This window comes from Macaca mulatta, chromosome 15 (genome assembly GCF_049350105.2).
Source record: "Macaca mulatta isolate MMU2019108-1 chromosome 15, T2T-MMU8v2.0, whole genome shotgun sequence".
Lineage (NCBI taxonomy): Eukaryota > Metazoa > Chordata > Mammalia > Primates > Cercopithecidae > Macaca > Macaca mulatta.
Genome location: NC_133420.1, coordinates 23,062,564 through 23,085,453, shown reverse-complemented (window position 1 = coordinate 23,085,453; position 22,890 = coordinate 23,062,564). Strand labels below are relative to the sequence as shown.

The following is a 22,890-nucleotide window of genomic DNA, read 5'->3' as shown; positions in this document are numbered from 1 at the left end:
AGTGGGAGCTGCTACTGTTTCCAAAACACTAGCTAAAGCTTTTCTTGTTCTCCTTGGTTCTAACATGCAGTAAGTTCTCTAAATTCCTAGTACTTTTCTCCTTTTCCAATAGCCTAGATTTAAGGAAATGATATTTTATAGGAAGAATTAAATACATATCTGGATATCACATCACATTTAAAAAATCAGTATATTCGGAATTTTTAAACAGAATCATATGCTTATTTAGAAATTCAAATACAAAAATATACAAATAAAAATTGAAAATCCCTTCAATCATCATCTGCAATCCATTTCCTCAGAGGAAAACATGTATAATTATAATAAACTTATTATTGTATATTAAGATAATAAATATCATAATTAGAATTTATTTTATATCCTTGAAGACCTTTATCTGTACACATACAGATTAATAGCTATAATTTTGCATGTTTTTGGGGGGAAGTGGCTTAGACAAAAATAAGCTCATTTTTACCTACTGTTCTATAATCTATTTTGTTATTCAGCTATGTATTATAGACTTTCACAACAGTCTTTTATATAATCGTCATTCTTTTAAATGGCTATATAGTATGCCTTAATATGAACGTTCTGATTATTCAGATGTACATCAATATTCTCTTTTGACAAAAACTATGAGGCTCATTCAATCTGACCTTTGCAAACCATGTCCCTCAAACAGGAAAAATACCTAAGTAAGAAAGAAGATGTACACATTTCTTAACAAAAAATTTAAATGTAGTATCAACTCTCTAAATCCTGTAACATGAGATAAGCCACTAAATCCCATGCTAATGAAAGAAAAACAAGGCCCTTGGTCATGAATAATTTATCATACACTTAAGTCTAAGAAAGAAGCAGATTCTCATAGCAAAAGTCAAATAAGACAGTAAAAGAAGAGTCTTGTCAAATTAGCCTTGACAATTAAGCAAGCCTTAATTGTCAAATTAGGCTTTCTTGTCAAATTAGGAAGAAGTGCTAGTGTAATGAGACAAGAATCAGACAGAGAAATCAAAGCCAAAAGAAAAATCTAAGGAAAACGACAAGAGTTCAGAGAAAATATCAGGTTCAAGCCACTGTTTCCCAAACTTGTACACCAGAATCATCTAGAGTTGCTTTTAAAACTGCAAATTCCTGAGCCCTACTCTAGACGAGGTGATTTTGGGTCACTGGAAGCTAGAAGCAAAGTAAAGTTCACCAGCTTAACATCGGCTTCCTGCCCCCATCCCACCACCACATTTCATGTCACCCACTTTTCAACTATTGCCCAACCTTTTGTGTCACCACCTGAAATTGCCACTACTGTGCTGACTGCAGAAAGGTACAGTCGCACCTGTGTTGCTTTTAAGTATCTCCAGACTACATAAATTTTTGCAACATATTTGGTGGCCAAATACACACCAAATTGTGTCTGATGTTTTACGGAAATGAATGGATTTGGATTTATGCTCTCTAAAAAACTAAAACCTATCCAAAGAAATTACCAAAAGGTTTTTTTGTGTGGTTTTTCTTCTGTTTGTTTGTTTTTTTGAGACAGAGTCTCACTCTGTTGCCCAGGCTGGAGTGCAGTGGCGCCATCTTGGCTCACTGCAACCTCTGCTTCCTGGGTTCAAGTGATTCTCCCGCCTCAGCCTCCCAAGTAGCTGGGACCATAGGCATGCCACCACACCCAGTCAATTTTTGTGTTTTTAGTAGAGATGTGTTTTTAGTACAGCCATGTTGGCCAGGCTGGTCTCAGACTTCTGGTATCAAGTGACCCGCCCGCCTCGGCTGCCCAAATTGCTGGGATTACAGGCATGAGTCACCATGCCTGGCCCCAGGGGGTCTTTATAGAAGAGTTTTCTGTCAGACTGGTGGACACACAGAAGGTACTCCATGCAGTCTTGTTTTTCAGGATGCTGTGCATTCTAGGCATTTATTTTTAACCAATCATTTCCAAAATTTCTGAAAACATTAGAAAAGAATGTCTGACACGTACTTTGAAAAATGTACACTTGAACAACAATGCTATTTATTTACAGACTATTACACAGTCTTTAAATATGCCAATGAAATAATTATATATTTCATTAACCCAAATCCAAGTTTTCTCTTGGATAAAACTAAGTACTACAGGAAGGGAGACAATTATGTAAGTTAAAGGGTGTTTTCTGCAGATGGGACTCTAAATAAATATCTGCAACAGAAAAATGACATGGCGTGTATAGGGGACAGGAACAGAATAGTCTAGAGACTGTATTAGGGAGTCATAAGGAATGGCATTGAAAAGGTAAAAGGACATATTACAGAAGGACTTATGAGCAAGGCGCAAAGTCAATTAGTCCAACAGAGAGCCCTTTTAAATGCTAAACTCAGCAAGGAGACAATGAAAGCAAGACTGGGAAGTCACTAAGCAGATGAAGTGAGGGGAAGAAAAGAGGAAAAAAAAGGAACTTTCTTGCACACGTAAGCTAGTGCAGAACTGAGTCAACAGGAATGGAATGAAAGGAAAGGTTATCTCAAAAAGGCATATTTTGGCTTTTGTTTTACAAAAGCCTACTGGCTGACCCCCTTCCATCATTCTGTTCGGTGTATAGCCTCAGAGGTATTTCAAGATACTTAAAATGCATGTATTTACACTTAGAGAAAATAACACCACAAATTATACATAATGTTCTCTAGTTTTGTTTTGTTTTGTTTTTTTTGTTTTTCTGAGATGGAGTCTTGCTCTGTCACCCAGGCTGGAGCGCAGTGGCATGATCTCGGCTCACTGCAAACTCTGCCTCCTGGGTTCAAGTGATCCTCTCACCTAAGCCTCCAAAGTAGCTGGAGCTACAGGCACTCACCACCACGCCTGGCTAATTTTTGTATTTCTAGTAGCGACGTGGTTTCAACATGTTAGCCAAGCTGTCTCGAATTTCTGACCTCAAGTGATCCACCCACCTCAGCCTCCCAAGTAGCTGGGACCACAGGCACGTACCACCATGCCTGGATAATTTTTTGTATTTTTAGTAGAGACAGGATTTCGCCATGTGGCCCAGGCTGGTCTCAAACTCCTGACCGATCCACCCACCTCAGCCTCCCTAAGTGTTGGGATTATAGCGTGAGCCACCACGCCCGGCCTGAAACCTTTCTTCACTTAAAATATTGTGGCCATCTTTCCATATCAATATATCAGAACCACCTTCCAAAGAACTGGCTCAAACAGAAAAGAAAGCAAAGATTCAAGAATGATGCCAAACTTTCCTGACTAGATTAGGAGCGTGGAGTGTACTAAGAAAGAAATTGGCAATTTCACAGTGGAGGAAAGAGGATTCCACTTCTGGAACAGATATTAGAACAAGGAATGCACATTTATGATTCACAAGCATGGATCTGAGAAAGAATGATCTAAGTGCAGAAATAAAAGGGTAACAAATAGTATATACCCGGACTGCAACAGGAGCCAGGAGATACGAAGAAACAAAAGTATGTAACAAAAAAGGCAGAACTAGTTCTAACCAACAAATAGCTAACTGCAAGTGCGAACAGTTCTGCAGAAGATAAAAGTAAGGTACTATGAGAGCAAATAATATGAGGGATCAATCCAGTCCTGGTGGTAAGAAGGGTAGGGAACTTCCTTGAGAAGTGATGGATAAGTAAAGACTTTAAGGGTATGTGTAACTACCTTGGTGAAATACAGTAAGCATTCCAAGCACAGGGAATGGATGTATGTGTGTAGGCCAAAGAAGCAGTGTTTCTACAAAACAGAAATTGTGACTAAAGCACAGGAAAAGATGGTGAAGAAGTCATGAGACAAGGCCAGAAAAGAGGGTAGGATTTAAAAAAAAAAAAAAAGATTACTAACAGTTTTGGAAAGAACAATTCTGGTGTTCTAGTCATTGTGGAAATAGATTTCTGGAAAGGTAGTGATGAAGAGCTTAAGCTAAATGAGGGTAAAAATCTCAGCTGTTACTTACCCACTATATAAACTTGAGCAAATTACTTAACCTTTAAATCTGTGTCATCTGTAAATAGAAAATACAACAGTAGTATTTGCTTCACAGGGCTGCTTGAAGATTAAGAATACATGTAAAGAATTTCACACAAGATCTGACACACAAAATAGTAACATCTTAGTGTATGTGCATGTGTTGTGTGTGTGTTTTGTGAGCGCTGCCAAGCATGCACTGGCTGATAGGAGATAAAAAGCAGACAGGAAGTTCAAATAGACTAGAAGCAAACACGTTAACAACTGTAATCTCAAAGTTGTAGAATTATAGGTAATTTTTATGTTTAGTATTTATACTTTTATAGATCTTCCAAGTGTTTACCAATAAGCATAAACTATTTCAACAATTAAGAAAAGGTTAATTTTAAATCATGTCTTTCTACTCTGGGTTCTCTTCAGATCATATAAATCTTTCGAATTTTAAATCATGTTGTTTTTAAAAAAATAAAAAGAAAAGATTTCTTTTAGATGCAGTATCAACCTATATTTGGCTGAAAATCAGATGGAAGAATCCACAGAGAAAAGGAAGGAAAGGCAAACTGTCCTGTGGAAAGCACAGCTTCAGGGAGAGTAGAAAGTAAAAGGCTCTCCATCGGGGGTGGAGGTGGTCACTTTGGAGTATAGATAAGTCATTCTCAGAGAACGAAGACAATGAAGGAAATTGCAGCCTACTCATGTTCTCCTCTCAGGCTGTACCTCAACAGGATCCAACTAGACTCTGTGATGCCATAACCTGTCAAGGGGCCTGGCATGGAGTAGATAATGTTTTTATTAATCAAATGACTTTTCAACTTTATCAAATGAATTTTCTTGTAATTTCTAGCACAATTATATTTATAACTTAGGAAGTAATCTGCTCCTTGAACCAAGCACAGGATACCTTCAGCCATCTATCTGTCCCACAAATTACAATTTCAGCCTATATATAATTTTAATAGCTACCAAATATCAGGACAAAATTATCCTGGTTATACTTGCCACAGAACCCATGAACTTACACTGTAGCTCAACTTCTCTTCCTGTTCCTCAGACTAACTAAATCTACTGAAAAACACACAACCAATCAAAATCATATGCCCTTTTCTCTCCTCTTCCCAGTAAATAGTTGGGGCAAAAACAGTAGGTACAAAAGAAATCGCTTGAAATACAAGAGTCAGAAAATCTGAATTTAAGTTCAGCTAAGTTCAGCTCTGCCCTGATTATGCATTCATGGTCAAGCCAGTCACCCTGTAAGTCTTACTTCTCTGTAAAAGGATGACTAAATATACCCCCCTTCATTTCAAATGTGAAAAGTGCTCTGCAAACAGCACAAGGTATAGCCCAAAATATCCTAGTCTCTGATGGTGCTGCTCCACAGGTACAGACAAGTAGTAGAGACAAGATCCTCTCACTACCCAAACTCCTGCCTACTTGTCAACCAGTAGTATATGTGTGCAAGGTGTCTGGATAAAGTTAACCCATAACCCGGGGTTAAAAGAAGGACTTTTCTGCATATAAGTGTCATCAGACTGGATGGGAAGTACCATTCACTCTAGGTCCATCAGTATCACACTCCAAACAGTTGAGTCACTTCCCAAACAAGAAGTTGCTTTCTAGTACACTCTGTAGTGGAGTAGGACACAGGGTAAGGCTTTGGGAGTATGAGCTTCCAAGGTGAAGAATAATGACACAGCAAATAATCAGTGGGGCCCCATGTGATCAATGAACTTAAATCATTTTATCAAGACATCCCTTCCTTTTCCTGCTTCCAGTCAATCTTAAATATTTCTTTAAACGGTTTTGTTTAGGTATAATTCACATGCAATTAAATTCACCTGCTGTAAGTGTATAATTCAATGACTTTTATTCATTCATTTATAGACTTGTGCAAGCATCACCAAAATCTAATTTCGAACCTTTGCATCACCCCCAAAACTCCCTTTGTTCCTGTTTCCACTCCAACTTAGCCCCCAGACAACCACTGATCTGCTTTCTGTCTCTCTACATTTGATTTCTCTGGACATTTTGTTTTGGTTTTTGAGACAAGTTTTGCTCTTCTTCCAGTCTTCGCCCAGACTGGAGTGCAGTGGCATGATCTCAGCTCACTGCAACCTCTGCCTCTCGGGTTCAAGCGATTCTCATGCCTCAGTCACCTGAGTAGCTTCGATTACAGGCACACACCACCACACCCACCTTCTTTTTTTTTTAGTAGAGATGGGGTTTTGCCATGTTGGCCCGGCTGGTCTCAAACTCCTGGCCTCAAGTAATCTGCCCATCTTGGCCTCCCAAAGTGCTAGGATTACAGGCGTGAGTCACTGTGCCCAGCCTCTGGACATTTCATATAGAAGAAATCATATAACATGTACTCGTTTAAGTTTGGCTTTTTTTTGAGATGGGGTCTTGCTCTGTCGCCCAGGCTGGAGTGCAGTGGTGCAATCTTGGCTCACTGCAACCTCCACCTCCCAGGTTCAAGCGATTCTCCCACCTCAGCCTCCAGAGTAGCTGGGACTACAGGCACGCACCACCATGCCTGGCTAATTTTTGCTTTTTTTTTTTTTTTTTTTTTTTTTTGGAAAGATGGGGTTTCACCATGTTGGCAAGGCTGGTCTCAAACTGCTGACCTCAAGTCTCCCAAAGTGCTGGGATTACAGACGTGAGCCACCGCGCCCAGTGGAGTTTGGCTTTTTTCATTTATTATGAGGTTTAGGTTTATCCATGTTGTAGCATGTATTGGTAATTCATTCCTTTTTATTGTTGAATAGCATTGCGTTATATAGGTATTCCACATTTTGTTTATCCATTCACCAGTTGGTGGACATTTGAATTTTTTCCAGGTTTGGGCTATTATTAATGCTATTATGAACATTTATAATAATGCCACCAATAAACATTTACATGGTTTTTTTGTTTTGTTTTGTTTTGTTTTGTTTTTTTTTTTGAGACAAGGTCTCCCTCTGTGGCTCAGGCTGGAATGCAATGGTGCAATCTCAGCTCACTGTAACCTCCACCTCCCAGGCTCAAGCGATTCTCCTGCGTCAGCCTCCTGAGTAGCTAGGATTACAGGCACACACTGCACCCAGCTAATTTTTGTATTTTTAGTAAAGAAGGGGTTTCTCCATGTTGGCCAGGCTGGTCTCGAACTCCTGACCTCAGGTGACCCACCCACCCTGGCCTCCCAAAGTGCTAAGATTACAGGCATGAGCCACCACACCTGGCCTACATAGTCCTTGGATGGACACATGTTTTTAATTCTCTTGGATATCCAGGAGTGGAATTGCTGGATCATATGGTAAGTTTAACTTTTTAATGAACTGCCAAACTGATTTCCAATTGATTTACATTACCATTATAACAGGGAAGATTTCTAGTTTCTACACATTCTAACACTTTCTAGAATACTTTGACAGTCTTTTTGATTATAGCTATTCCTGAGGGTGTACAGTGGACATTCCATTTTTAATTTGCATCTCCCTAATGACTAATTTAGAGCACCTTTGCATGTGATGAAATGTTCTTTTACCCATGTTTTCAAATTTATTTTTGTTATAGTAAAGTATATATAAAATTTACCATTTTAATCACTTAAGTATATAACTCAATGGCATTAAATTCACAATGTTGTGCAACCATCATCACTATCCATTTCCAGAACATTTTCATAATCCTAAACAAGAACTCTGTACCCATTAAACAATAACTACTTATTTTCCACTTCCCCTAGCAACTTCTGTTTTACTTTTGTCTCAATGAATTTTGCCTATTCTAGGAATCTCACATAAGAGGAATCATGATATTTTTCGTTAATTTCTAAAAATTGAGTTGTCTTCTTATTGAGTTGTAAGAGTTCTTTACATATTTTAGATACAACTCCTTTATCAGATTTTTTTTCTTTTTTTTTTTTTAAGTCTGAGTTTCGCTCTTGTTGCCCAGGCTGCAAAGCAGTGGCACGATCTTAGCTCACTGCAACCTCTGCCGCCTGGGTTCACACGATTCTCCTGCCTCAGCCTCCCGAGTAGCTGGGATTACAGGCACCTGCCACCACACCCGGCTAATTTTTTGCATTTTTAGTAGAGGTAGGGTTTCACTATGTTGGCCAGGTTGGTTTTGAACTCCTGGCCTCAAGCAATCCACCCATCTCGGCCTCCCAATAATTTGCAAATATTTTCCCACAATCTGAAGTTTTCTCATTTTCTTAATAATGTATTTTGAAAGCAAAAGTTTTACATTTTAATGAAGCCAATTCATCAATTTTTTTTCTTTTATGGCTTGTGCCACTGGTGTCACATCTAAGAGGTCTTTGCCTAAGCCAAGGTCACAAAGATACGCTTGATACATTTGGTAGTTTTAGCTCTTAGATTTAGGTGTATGGTGCACTCTGAGTTAATTTTTGTGTCTAGTGTAAAAAAGGGTTTGAGATAAATTTTTGGCATATAGACATCCACTTTTCCCAGCATCATTTCTGGAAAAAAAACTGTGATTTCCTCCACTGAATTGCCTTGGCATCTTGGTCAAAAATCAAAGGACCACGTGATACATAAGGATTTATGACTGAATTCTCAAATCAGTTCCAGTGCCTATCCTTAGAGCAATTATCACTGATACAGTTTGGATGTCTGTTCCCTCCAAATCTCATGTTGAAATGTGACCCTCAATGTCGCAGGTGGGGCCTAATGGGAGGTAGTTGGGTCATGAGGGTGGATCCCTCATAAATGGCTTGGTGCCCTCCCCTCAGTAATGAGTGAGTCCTTGTTTTATTAGTTCACACAACAGCTGGTTGTTTACAGGACCTGGCACCTCCTCTCTTGCTCTTTCTTTTGCCATGTGATGTGCCTTTTCCCCCCTCACCTACTGCCATGAGTAAAAGCTTCCTGCGGCCTCATCAGAAGCCAACCAGATGTTGGTGCCATACCTTGGACAGTCTGCAGAACCAAAAGTCAAATACACCTCTTCATAAATTACCCAGTCTCAGGCATTCCTTTAGAGCAATGCAAAACAATTTTGCCTTTTCTAGGAATAGGCAATTTTTTTTTTCCTGAGATGGTGTCTCACTCTGTCACCCAGGCTGGAGTGCAGTGGTACAATCTCAGTTCACTGCAACCTCCGCCTCTTGGGCTCGAGTGATTCTCCTGCCTCAGCCTCCTGAGTAGCTGAAATTACAGGCCAACACAACCATGCCCAGCTAATTTTTGTATTTTTAGTAGAAACAGCGTTTCACCATGTTGGTCAAGCTGGTCTCGAATTCCTGACCTCAATTGATCCACCCACCTCAGCCTCCCAAAGTGCTGAGATTACAGGCGTGAGCCACCATATATGGCCACACGTTTGTTTGTTTTGAGACAGGATCTTGCTCTGTCACCCCGGCTGGAGTGTAGTGGCACAATCATTGCATACTGCATTCTCAATCTCCTGGGCTCAAGTGATCATCCCACCTCGACCTCCTAAGTAGCTAGGACTAAAGGCACATGCCACTATGTCCAGGGTTTTGTTTTTTTCTCTTGTAACAGGATCTCACTATGTTACCCAGGCTGGTCCTGAACTCCTGGCCTCAAGCAATCCTCCGACCTCAGCCTCCCAAAGTGCTGGTATTACCAGCGTGAGCCACTGTGGCCAGCCCGTCCTACCTTTTAATGGAATGTTTGTCTACACTTGGTATACTGTATTAATTTTTATGTGTTAATATAAGCCTGTATTCCTGAATTAAATCCCATTTGGTCATGGTATATAATACATTATTCTATATTGCTGAATGTGGTTTGCTAATATTTTGTTAAAAGATTTTTACAACTGTGTTCGTAAAGGGCTACTAGTCTGCAAGTTTCTTGTGGTATCCTTGTTGGGTTACCAGGATAATACTGTGCTCATAGAATGAGTTCTCAAGTGTTTCCTCCTCTTCTGTTTTCTAAAGGAGTTTGTAGAGGATTCGTATTATTGCTTTTTTTTTTTTTTTTTTTTTTTTAAGATGAGGGTCTTGCTCAGGCTATCCTTGAACTCCTGGGCTCATGCCACTTCAGCCTCCCAAGTAGCTGGGACTAAAGGTGTACATCATTAAGTAAGCCACTGCACCTAGCCTGCTGCTTTAAGTGTCTGATAGAATCCACCAGTGGAGACATCTGGGCCTAGGCTTCTCTGTACAGGAAGATTTTTAATTACTAATTCATTTTAACTGTTATAAGGTCTCATTTTCTATTTCCTCTGGAGTCCATTTTGATCATCTGTATTTTTCTAAGAATTTGTCCATTTCATCTAAGTTGTCTAATTTGGTGAGACAAAGTTGTTCATGGCAAATCCCTTATAATCCTTTCAATTTCTGTAGGGTAATAATGTCCTTTCATTCCTGACTTTGGTAATTTGTGTTGTCTTTATTTTCTTAGTCTTGGTAGGTGTTTATCAAATCTGTTGATCTTTTCAGTGGACCAACTTTAGTTCCACTGATTTTTCTCAACTGGCTTTCTGCTTTCCATTTCACTGTTTTCCATTCTAATCTTTATTATTTCCTTCCTTCTACTTGCTTCAGATGTTTGTTGCTGTTGTTTTTCAGAGACAGGGTCTCACTCTGTTGTCCAGGCTGGAATACAGTGATGCAATCATAGCTCACTGCAGCCTCAAACTACTGGGCTCAAGCAATCCTCCCACCTCAGCCTCCCAAGAAACACACACCTCTGCATCCAGCTACTTCGGATTAGTTTGCTTTTTATCTAGTTTCTTACAATGGATGCTTACGTTAGTGCTTTAAGCCTTTCCTTTTCAAATATCCAGGCATTATGAAAGCTGTAAATCTTCCTCTAAGCATAGCTTCAGCTACATTTCATAAATTTTGATATGTTGCATTTTCATTTAGTTAAAAAAAAAATGTGTGAGAGGTGGGAAGACAGGGTCTCACTCTATTACCTAGGCTGAGTACAGTGGCTCAATTAAGGCTCACTGCAGACTCGACCTCCCAGGCTCAGGAGATCCACCCACCCCAACCTCCTGAGTAGCTGGGACCACAAGCGCATGCCAGCACACCTGGCGAATTTTTGGTATGTTTTTGGAGATAGGGTTTCGCCATGTTGCCCAGGCTGATCTCAAACTCCTGGGTTCAAGTGATCCGCCCACCTTGGCCTCCCAAAGTGCTGGGATTATAGGCATGAGCCACTGTGCCTGGCCTAGCTGAAAGTTAAAATTTGCCTTGGAATTTCTTCTTCGCTCTATTATTTATATGTATGTTGTTTAATTTCAAATATTTGGAGATACCAGATTTCTGTTAAGAATCTCTTATTTAACCTTTGTGTATTTTGCATAAAGTGTTCAATAAATGAGTTCTGTCAAGTTCACTGATAGTGCTGATGAAGTCTTTTATATTCTTGCTAATTTCCTATCAATTATTGCTAATTATTCTATTATTGAAAGTTGGAAATTAAAATCTACAGTTACTACTGTTACATAGTCTATTTCTCCTTTAACTTCTGTCAGTTTTTGCTTCATGTATTTTGGTGGTCTCTTGTTATATTTTTATAATTATCTTTTTCTCATGTATTACCCTTTTTGTCATTACAGTATGTCCCTGTCTCTAGTGATATTTCTTGTTTAAACTGTCTGACATTAATACAGCTCTCCTATTTGCATGATGTCACTTTTACTTTCAACCTATTTGTGTCTTTAAATCTAAGGTATGTCCATTATTGAACTGACAGCACAGAGCTGTGTTTTGCCTTTTTATTCAGGCTAACCATCTCCACCTTTTGAATAGATGGTACATTCACATTTAATATAACTGTTGATGTGGCTGGACTTACGTGTGCCATTTTGCTATTTTTGTCTTTTTCTTAACCTCTGCTTTTACTGTATCATCTTTCGTGTGAAGTATGTTTTAGGGTACACCATTCCAATCCCCATTGATTTTTTTTTTTTTTTTTTTTTGGAGAGGGAGTCTCACTCTGTTGCCCAGGCTGGAGTGCAGTGGCATGATCTTGGCTCACTGCAACCTCTGCCTCCCAAGTTCAAGTGATTCTCCTGCCTCAGCCTCCCAAGTAGCTGGGATTACAGGCGCCCGAGACCACACCTGGCTAATTTTTGTATTTTCAGTAGAGACAATGTTTCACCATGTTGGCCAGGCTGGTCTTAAACTCCTGACCTCAGGTGATCTACCTGCCTTGGCCTCCCAAAGTGCTAGGATTACAGGCTTAAGCCACCACGCCCGGCCTGATTTTTTTTTAACTACACATATTTTGCTGTTTACTTAGTGGTTGCTCTAGGCCTCACAACATGCATCTTTACTTATGACAGTCTAATTTAGTTCCAGGAAATACAGAAACTTGATCCAACATATCTCCTATCCATCCCCTCCTTTCTATTATTGCCATATATGTTATAACTTAGTAATAAAATGGTATAATCCTTGCTCTATATAATCTTGTCTTTTTAAAAAATTAAGAGAAGAAAAAACATACAGACATATTTACTATTTCCAGTGTTCATCATTTCTTCTTATGGATTTGAGTTACCATCTGGTATCACTCCCTTTCAGCTTGAAGAATTTCCTTTAATATTTTAAGGCAGGTCCACTCACAATAAATTCTGTCTTTTTAATGTGGAAGTCTTTATTTTGTCTTCATTTTTGAAGAACAGTTTTGCTGGATATAGAATTCTTAAATTATTTTTGTTTTTGTTTTTTTTGAGACAGAGTCTCGCCCGGTCACCAGGCTGGAATGCAGTGGCCCGATCTTGGCTCACTGCAACCTCTGACTCCCTGGTTCAAGCGATTCTCCTGCCTCAGCCTCTCCTGACATGAGCAGCTGGGATTACGGACACGCGCCACCACGCCAGCTAACTTTTGTATTTTTAGTAGAGACTGGGTTTCACCATGTTGTCCAGGATGGTCTTGATCTCCCGACCTCGAGATCCACTCGCCTCAGCCTCCCAAAGTGCTGGGATTACGGGCATAAGCCACCATGCCCGCCCAACAATTTTGTTTTCTTTCCACACTTAGAATGTCATCCCATTGCCTTCAGGCATCCATTGCTTTTGATGAGAAGTCAGCCACAAAGCCTATTGTTTTTCCTTAACTATAATTAATCATTTTTTTTCTCATCGCTTTGAAGGTTTTCTCCTTGTCCTCATCTTTCAACATTTTGACTCTGACATGTGTTTATCATACTTGGCGTTTATTAGGCTTCTTAAATCTGTAGACTAATGTTTATCATCAGATTCAGAAAGTTTTTGCCATTATTTCTTCTAATATTTTCCTGCCCCTTTCTCTTATTCTTTTCCTCCCATGAGTCTCATTACATACACACTTAATGTCCCACAGATCTCAGAGGTTCTGTTCCTTTTTCCTCAATCTTTTTTCTCTATTCTTCATATTGAATATTTTTAATTGATCTATCTACAAGTTCACCAATTCTTTCATCACCTCAAACTGGCTGTCGAGTCCCTACTTAATTTTTCATTTAGTTATACTTTTCAACTCCAGTCCAGTACTTCCATTTCTATTCTTTCTTATAATTTCTCTACTGAAATTCTCTATGTCCTACATCACTGTCTTCATACTTTCTCTTTCAATTCTTTAAAAGTTGTTCCCTTTATTTCTTTGGAATATCTATAACAGTTGCACTGAAGTTTTATGTGTGCTAGATCCAACATTTAGGATCACTCAGAGACAGTTTCTACTGTGTTTTTTTTTTTTTTCCCCCTGAGTATGGGTCAAACTTTGTTTCTCTGCATGTCTTTTAATTTTTGTTGTGATACTGAACATTTAAGACTATGTGCTTTTGGCAACTCTGGATTCTGACTTTTCCCCCACTAAGGCTTGTGATGATGATGAGTTGTTTTTTTTGTTTGTTTACTAACTTTCCTGGACTAAACCATGAAGTCTGTCTCCTCTGCAATGTGTAGTTCCTGATGGCTCAGGGTTTTTCCCCCACCTTTTTTATTTTGAAGCCTGACTTGCAGGAGATACCCCCCCTCTAACTGTATAGCTTCCTACTCCATTAAAGATTGGTCAGAGATGGTAATGAACCACCTTGAGCTCTTTCACTACCTGCTGATGCAACTATGGTCAGGATAAGGGAAGCACACTCACACTTCAGGCCTTCATGTCTGTTCCAGTTTTTACTTTTTGCTGGGCTTTCCCACGCATCTTTGCATTGGTCAGGGATGTGTGGTGGTTTGGGCTCACATGGGTTTCTGATGTGCATAAACACTCCAATCAACCCAGGATATTTGGAGAGCTTATCAAGCCCCCTGAAACTCTCTCACCTACCAGACCTTCTTGTTAAAGTCCTGGTTAGTCTGCTGGCCCACTGTTTATCCTAAACAGAACTGTAACCTCAGAGTAGCACATTTGCTGGCCCTCTCTGTTTCACGTGCCACCAAGATCATCACATTTAACTGACAACACTCCAAATCAAGAAAGCTCCCTCCTGCAGCAGTTGTAAAGCTACTGGTTTTCATGGCCTGCCCCACCCTGGCTGAACGACTGCCCTGTCAGGGCTGGCAGAAATAGGAACAGGCCCAGGCAACAAGACAAAACTCATGCTGTTCTTATCCCAAGTTCGGTGGTTTTCATGAATAAATGTTTCTCAATTTGTTTTAAGCCTTTGTTGTTTTTGAAGGCACCCAAACTCCTTAAATATAACTTAATGTCAAAATTTCACTTAGGAGGGAAAACTTCTAGAGGGAGGCAGAGGTATAAACTCATCCTTGGATTATGGAATCATTTTCAGTTCCAGAAAGCAACAGCCCAAAACTGTAAATAGTAAAGAGTTATTTTCAGTTCTCTCTTCCCAAAAGCCATAACTACTGGAGTCTTTAGTGCCTTCCATGTGTATATATTAAGGTGGACAAGCCCCAGGGCCAATCATGACTAGGGCAAAAGTACACAATCTCAGACTTTGTCACCAGTTAGGCACTCAAATAGGTCCCAGGCAAAGTAGTACACCAAGTGTTACAGCTGGCCTTGGTCACTATGATTAAGCCCATCAGTATGCCTTGATGTCTATCATGGGTCCCTTTCCCACTGGCCCAGGTCTTAACTCTCAGTTCATCTGGTCATTAGCATTCCAAGACCAAGAGCTCTGGGTCTTAATGCTTATACCCACAGCCAGTAACTGCGTGACCTGAATATATCTCTCTTCTACTTGCCAAATGTTAAGCATCAATTAATACCTTGATTCTCACTGCCTTTATCAGATCCCCATCCTCTCACATCTCAGGCCTAGCAAATAATTCCTAATTAATCCATTAATCCATTAATCTATGCCCCTGAGTTTTCCCTGCCTGCTCATTGTCCTGGCTCAAATACCAGATTCCATAGTCAGTTTCCATAATCTCCATCCTGCATGTTTCCTGACTAAAGCAATCATGTCAGATAATTTCTCTGTTCTATTTATATTCTCCTTAGAATGTTTCTACAGCTTCTACTGAATAGTCAATTTACCATAGCCCCTGAAAGAACAAATGGACACCTGATCCAATCTGGGCTTATATTCTTTCCTAAGTGTTTACAATTTGAACACAAATACTTTAGTCTGTCTGTGTCAAGCACGGGTGCTAGAAGGCTATGCGACATGCCAGGGGAGGGGAGGAGCAGCCATTTTCCATTATGGATACAGAAGCGAGGAATATAAGTGTAAAGGAGAAGTTATCAACCAGAGGCACCAGAAAAAGCAGAAATGAGACTCCACATAGCCACAGGGAGATGGAAAAGAAATCCTGGTCTTGGTTCTTCATGAAATTCAATTGCATGCTCTGCCACGGAGCCCCAAGAGAAAACCAGTACTTTTGCACTGGGTGGGTTGGCTCATACCTGTAATCCCAGCACTTCGAGAGGCCGAGGCGGGCAGATCACTTGAGGTTAGGAGTTCGAGACCAGCCTGACCAACATGGCGAAAGCCTGTCTCTACTAAAAATACAAAAAAATCAGCTGGGCAAGGTGGCAGGCACCTATAATCCCAGCTACTCATGAGGCTGAGGCAGGAAAATCACTTGAACCTCGCCTGAACCCAGGAAGCAGAGGTTGCAGTGAGCCAAGATCATGCCACTGCACTCCAGCCTGAGCAACAAAGTGAGATTCCATCTCGAAAAAAAACAAAAAAAAAGAAACCCCAGTACTTTCTAACAACGTCCCTATTTTAAACTAGCTTGAGAGTGTTCCTTCCCATTAAACTACTCCAGAGAAAACAGAATCACTCAATCCCATAATTAACATTATATTGATGAAAATGGAAAATGAAGTTTAGGACCTGGGTTTTTACTGCATCTTAGTTATGCTGGACAACTGAGGGGCCAAATGATCAGACACGAAACAAGTCAACAAAAGTCTCTGCACAAAATCATTACATGAAGGACTTTATTTCCTTCTCAATTACACAGAACTTCTCCATTCAGTGTAACAGAAAAACAATTCCTAAAAAAAATCATTTGGTATTAAAAGTCACAAATAATAATTCTGTCAATAGGACTGATCACACGTAGTAATCCCACCAACTGTATCAGAGCTATTATAAACACCTGTGAATACACAATGAAACACACACACACACACACAATGTTGAGGTTTTGCTTTAAGTCACAGAAAAAACACTCCCTTTCTACTTCACATTTAGCATTAAAGGTCCACTGCAATGAGCCTGAGCCTGAGCCTATTTTTCTACCTTGTCTTCCTCCTTCCCAACCTCTTAGCCCCATGATTCTCAAGGTATAAAGGATCTTCCTGGTGAATTAATCCAACATTCATCCATCTTATGAGTGACTGGTGTTCAGTTTATTCCTGCCTATGATTAAAAGCTACAAGTAACTTGTTAAGTGACTATTAATACAATTCAATGTTTATAAACTGAGACTCTTGTATTCTACTAAGCCTAGTTGCCAAAAATGGGTGGAAAAGTTGCAAAGATCTTTCCCCAAATACACACATAAGATCAGCTGGAAATCTTACAGTTCTTAGAAGAACTCCATTATCACTGTTGAGGAAATTAGTGGTAGTTTTCAACTGCTGCTATTTTTGCTTTACTCTACAATTACAGTTCATTTGGCATCATCATTTTCAAGTTAGTTTGATACATGCGGTACATAATGATAGGTATTACATTGACAGTATCCTTATTTTGAAATTTTCCAGTAATTAAATCTTGACATGCATATGTCATGTTTCAAATATGAACCATAACCAATTATTAGAGCACATCTATAATCCTTACTCCAAACCTATTTGTACATAATAGTCCATTGCCAATGAATTATGAATTATTATAAACTGGAAAGCAGGAACATACAAGTTAAGTAGATTTTTACATGCCTAAGTCAGCTAAGGTTTAAAAAAAAAGAAAAAGCTGGCATCTTTGCCATAAGCAAGCAATCTAGTCTAGCCTGCCAGGTCACACTGTTTACCTAGTGGTCTTTCCCAAACATTATCTTAATTTTCACAGCCCTATAAATTCTATCCACCGCTTCATGGAATCTCACACCCCTTTAACTGATCTTCTTCCTTCATCACTGCCTTAAACAATTCCTTGCCAAAGAAAATCTGTTCTCCTATCTCCATTTTTATTAAAAAAAAACAAAAACAAAAAAAAAGGCCCACATCTTAGACAACATTCGTAAACACTCCTTTCTCCATGCCCAAGAAATGGAGTATCAGAACCAAAAACAGCTAGAAACCATTAATGCCTTTCCCTGAAATCTCTCTGCAAGTAGATTTCTTCTTTTTATCATTAATAAAGTGGGTTTCAGGCACATCCTTCTCACCCCATCCCCAAACTCAGATCCCCTTGCATTAAGGGTCTACTCTACTACTTTAACCCTCTGTCCCTATTACCTCCTACCACCAATATTCAAAGAAAAGTGACCACTGGATACCCACTGAGTAAGTCAAGATTTTGAAGCTTGAGAGGCAAGGGAAGTGAAACAGGAAAATGAATTCCCATGTGAGTTTATTGTTAAGAGATACAGAGTCTCACTATGCTGCCCAGGCTGGTCTTGAACTCTGCAGCTCAAGCAATCCTCTTGCCTCAGCCTCCTGAGGAGCTGGGACTATAGGCCCCATGTATTTTTAGAGTTTCGTACATGCTCTTAGAATGACCTAAAGGTACAACTTCCTTCTCCAAGATTTTGAAGCCTAGCTGTACTAGAAAATCTTGTTCTGAGTTTTGCAAGCACGGGTTTTCTATTTTTCAGTCCGAGTGCTCTTCCCTCTTCGGTTAGGGCCTGTTGCCACCTAATGGACTAAACTGGCATACCCACCAATACATTAACACAGGTTCTCACCTCTGTGCTTCCAGAACAGACCACTAGATGGAGACTTAAAAAACTGAAGGAGGAGGAGAGAGCTCTTAACACCTATCTAGAAAGCCTATTAGTTGGTTTATGACTACACAAAAAATTAAACTAATGCAGATTCAACAAATAAAAGGGAATATGCCCAAAATGACAAATTAAGGAAAAAGGAAAGTCTTCTGGAGGCCGGGTATAATGGCTCACACCTGTAATCCCAGCACTTTGAGAAGCCGAGGCAGGTGGACCACTTGAGGCCAGGAATTGGAGACCAGCCTGGTCAACAAGGCAAAACCCCTTCTCTACAAAAATATAAAAATTAGCCGGGTAGGTGGCACGCACCTGTAGTCCCAGCTACTCAGGAGGCTAAGGCACAAGAATCGCCTGAACCTGGGAGGCGAAGGATACAGTGAGCCAAGATCACGCCACTGCACTCCAGCCTGGGCGACAGAACAAGACCCTGTCTCAAAAAAAACAAAACAAAACAGTCTTTTGGAGGCAGTATGGCACCAAGATTAAAACACAGGTTTTGGCTCTTCTACACATAATCACAAAAATCCATTAACAAAATATTACCAAGTTGAATTCAGCAACATTTGAAAATTATAATACATCACTGACCACATGAGGTCTATTTCAGGATTAAAAGGCTAGCATGAGTTTCAAAATTCAATCAGTGTAATTCACCATAGTAAGTCTAAACAATCTAGATGTAGAATTAGTATTAAAATGTAACTTATTGGCCAGGCACGGTGGCTCAAGCCTGTAATCCCAGCACTTTGAGAGGCTGAGATGGGCAGATCACAAGGTCAGGAGATCGAGACCATCCCGGCTAACCCAGTGAAACCCCGTCTCTACTAAAAATACAAAAAAATTAGCTGGATGTGGTGGCGGGCGCCTGTAGTCCCAGCTACTCGAGAGGCTGAGGCAGAAGAATGGCATGAACCCGGGAGGCGGAGCTTGCAGTGAGCTGAGATCCGGCCACTGCACTCCAGCCTGGGCGACAGAGCGAGACTCTGTCTCAAAAAAAAAAAAAAAAAAGTAACCTATTTACAGATTAGTAATTATTAATCTGAAAATAACACCACTTGTGATTAAAAAAAAACTCTTAGCAGACTAGGAACAGCATTTTCTCAAGCTGATAAAAGGCATCTACAAAAACCCTATAGCTTCCCGATTTCAAAATTTACTACAAAGTCACAGTAATCAAAACAGTCTGTTATTAACATGACAGACAAAGACCAATGGAATAAAATATGGAGCCCAGTACTAAACCCTTATATGGTCAAACAATTTTTGTGAACGTTACAAGACCACTCAATGCAGAAAGAATAGTCACATGGTACTGATAAAATAATATCCACATGAGAAAAAATGAAGCTGGCCTTTACCTTTACATCATACACAAAAATTAACTCAAAATGGATCAAAGACTTAAACATAAGCCCTAAAACTATAAAACTTGGAGAAAAAAAAAAAACAGGGAGATAGCTTCATGACACTGGATTTGGCAATGGTTTATTGGATATAACACAAAAAGCACAGGCAACAAAAGAAAAAATTACTCGATAACATGAAAATGTAAAACTTCTATGCATCAAAGGACACAACGGAATGAAAAAGGAATCTGCAGAATGGATGAAAATATTTGCAAATCATGTATCTGTTAAGGGATTAATATACAGAATATAGAAAGAACCCGTACAACTAAAACAAAAACCATAAAGAATCCAATTAAATAGGCAAAAGACCTCAACAAACATTTCTCCAAAGAAGACACACAAAAGGTCAATAAGCACGTGAAAAGATGCTCAATATCACTAATCATTAGGGAAACGCAAATCAAAGCCACAATGAGATACTGTCTCACAACCATTAGGAGAGTTACTATCAAAAACACAGTAAATAAGTGTTGGCGAGGATGTGGAGAAATTGGAACCCTAGAGCACTGCTGATGAGAATGTAAAGTGGTGCGGCAGCTATGGAAAACAGTATGGTGATTCCTGAAAATTTTAAAACAGAATTACCATAGGGTCCAGCAATTCCACCTCCAGGTATATACCCCAAAGAATTAAAAGTAGGGGCTTGAAGAGAGACAACCATGTATACTCATGTTTATACCATTATTCACAATAACCAAAAGGTGAAAGCAACCCAAGTGTTCAACAACAGGTGAATGGATCAACAAAATGTGGTATATACATACAATGGAATCTTATTCAGCCTCAAAAATGAAGGAAATTCTAACACTATACAACATAGATAAACTTTAAGCACATTATGCTAAGGGAAATAATCCAGTTACAAAAGGACGAAACTGTATGATTTCACTTAAATGAGGTACCTAGAGTAGACAAATTCAGAGACAAAAAGTAGAATGGTGGTTACCAGGAGCAGGGGAGAATGGGTAGTTATTGTTAATGGGTATAGAGCTTCAGTTTTGCAATATTAGAAGAGTTATGTGGATGGATGCTGGTGATGGTTGCACAACCAGTGTGAATGTACTTAATGCCACTGATAAGCACATTTAAATATGGTTAAGATGGTAAATGTTATGTCACGTATATTTTACCACAACCCTAAAAAAAAAAAGAAAGCCCAATAGAGGTGTCATCATACTTGATACTGAAATTGAACTTCTTCCTCCTAAGATTAAGAATAAGGCAAGAACATCATTCTATCAATCACTGTACTGGAAATCTTAGCCAGTGCAATAGAAAAATAAATAAGTCATAAACATCAAAAAGGAAGAAGTAAACTGTCTTTATTCACAGATGTACACATAAAAAGTCCCAAGAAATTTATTTTTAAAAGTTACTAGAACTAGCAAACAAATTTAACAATGTCACAAGATACAAACTCAATACATAAAAATCAACTGCATTTATATATACTAGCAACAATTGGAAAATAAAATTTAAAAATAATACCATTTACTATAACATTAAAAAACAAAATATTAAGGATAAAGATGTATAAGATCTCAACACTAAACTTTTTAAAACATTAACAAGAAAAAAGAAAGATGACCTAAATAAGGAGAAAGATACACTGACTTCATGGATTAGAAGACTCAACATTGGCTGGGTGCGATGACTCATGCCTGTAATCCCAGCACTTTGGTAGGCCGAGGCGAGCGGATCACAAGGTCAGGAGATCGACGCCATCCTGACCAACATGGTGAAACCCCATCTCTAGTAAAAATACAAAAATTAGCTGGGTGTTGTGGCGCACACCTGTAGTCCCAGTTACTCGGGAGGCTGAGGCAGGGGAATCACTTGAACCCGGGAGGCAGAGGTTGCAGTGAGCCAAGACCACACCACTGCACTCCAGCCTGGGGACAAAGTGAGACTCTGTCTCAGAAAAAAAAAAAGAAGACCCAAGACTCAATATTATTGACTAGGTATGGTGGCTCACACCTGTAAACCCAGTGCTTTGGGAGGCTGAGGTGAGAGGGTAGCTTAGGTCCTAGGTTTAAGACCAGCCTGGACACTGTCTCTACAAAAATATATACATATTTTTTTTTAGAAAATTGGCCGGGTGTAGTGGTGAGTACCTATAGTCCCACCTACTCTGGAGACTAGGCCAAGGGATCCCTTGAGACCAGCAGTTTGAGGCTGCAGTGAACTATGGATTGCACCACTGTACTCCAGCCTCAGTAACAGAGCGAGACCTAGTCTCTTAAAAAAAAAAAAAAAAAAAAAAAAAAAAAAAAAAACTTAAAAAAATTTAAAAGAGACCCAATATTATTAAGTTGATCACTCTTCCCAGATGGATAGAGTCAATGCAATTCAATCAAAATCTCAGCAAGTTTTTTTGTTAAACAATAGCCAAATATCCAAAACAACTTTGAAAAAGAAGAATGGAGTTGGAGGACTACTTCTATCTGATTTCAAGATCTATTATAAAGTTATAGTAATCAAGACACTATGGTATTTGTGAAAAGGTAAAAAGATTAATAGAAGAGAATACAGGGCCTATAAATAGACTCTCAATTATTTTTCAGCAAGAGCATCAAAATATTCAACAGCTAGGGGCAGTGGCTCATGCCTAAAATCCCAACACTTTGGGAGGCTGAGGCGGAAGGATTACTTGAGGCCAGGTGTTCAAGACCAGCCTGACCATCAAAGTGAAACCCCGTCTCTCCCAAAAATTTAAAACCTAGCCTGGCATGGTGGTTGCGCACCTGTGGTCCCAGCTACTTGGGAGGCTGAGGCAGGAGGACTGTTTGGGCCCCAGGAAGAGGAGGCTGCAGTGAGCCATGGTCATGCTACTGTACTCCAGCCTGGGCAGCAGAGTGCGGCCCTGTCTAAAAAAAATAAAATGCAATGAAGAAAGCCTTTTCAACAAATGGTGCCAAACAAATGAATATTCATATTAAAAAGACTTTGATTCCTACCTCATAATATAGAAAAAACAAATTTGAGATAGATTATAGATATAAATGTAAAAGCTAAAATCATACTGTTTCTAGTAGAAAACATAGCATATCTCTGCAATCTCAGTTTAGGCCAAGATTTAGAGAGGGCATAGAAAATGTTAATCATAAATTAATAAATTGGACTTCATAAAAATTTTATAGCTCTGTTCCTCACAAAACATGTTAAAAAGTAAAAAAGAGTCATAGACTAGGAGAAAATATTTACAACACATATCTGATGTACTTATAAGTAGAAAACAAACACCCA

At 39.3% G+C, this 22,890-nt stretch overlaps 1 protein-coding gene across 4 annotated transcripts in view; it reads right to left on the bottom strand.

Moving 5' to 3' along the window:
- Window positions 1–22,890, bottom strand: part of NR6A1 (nuclear receptor subfamily 6 group A member 1) — a 254,770-nt gene that overhangs the window by 177,933 nt on the left and 53,947 nt on the right. The window lies entirely within an intron of this gene.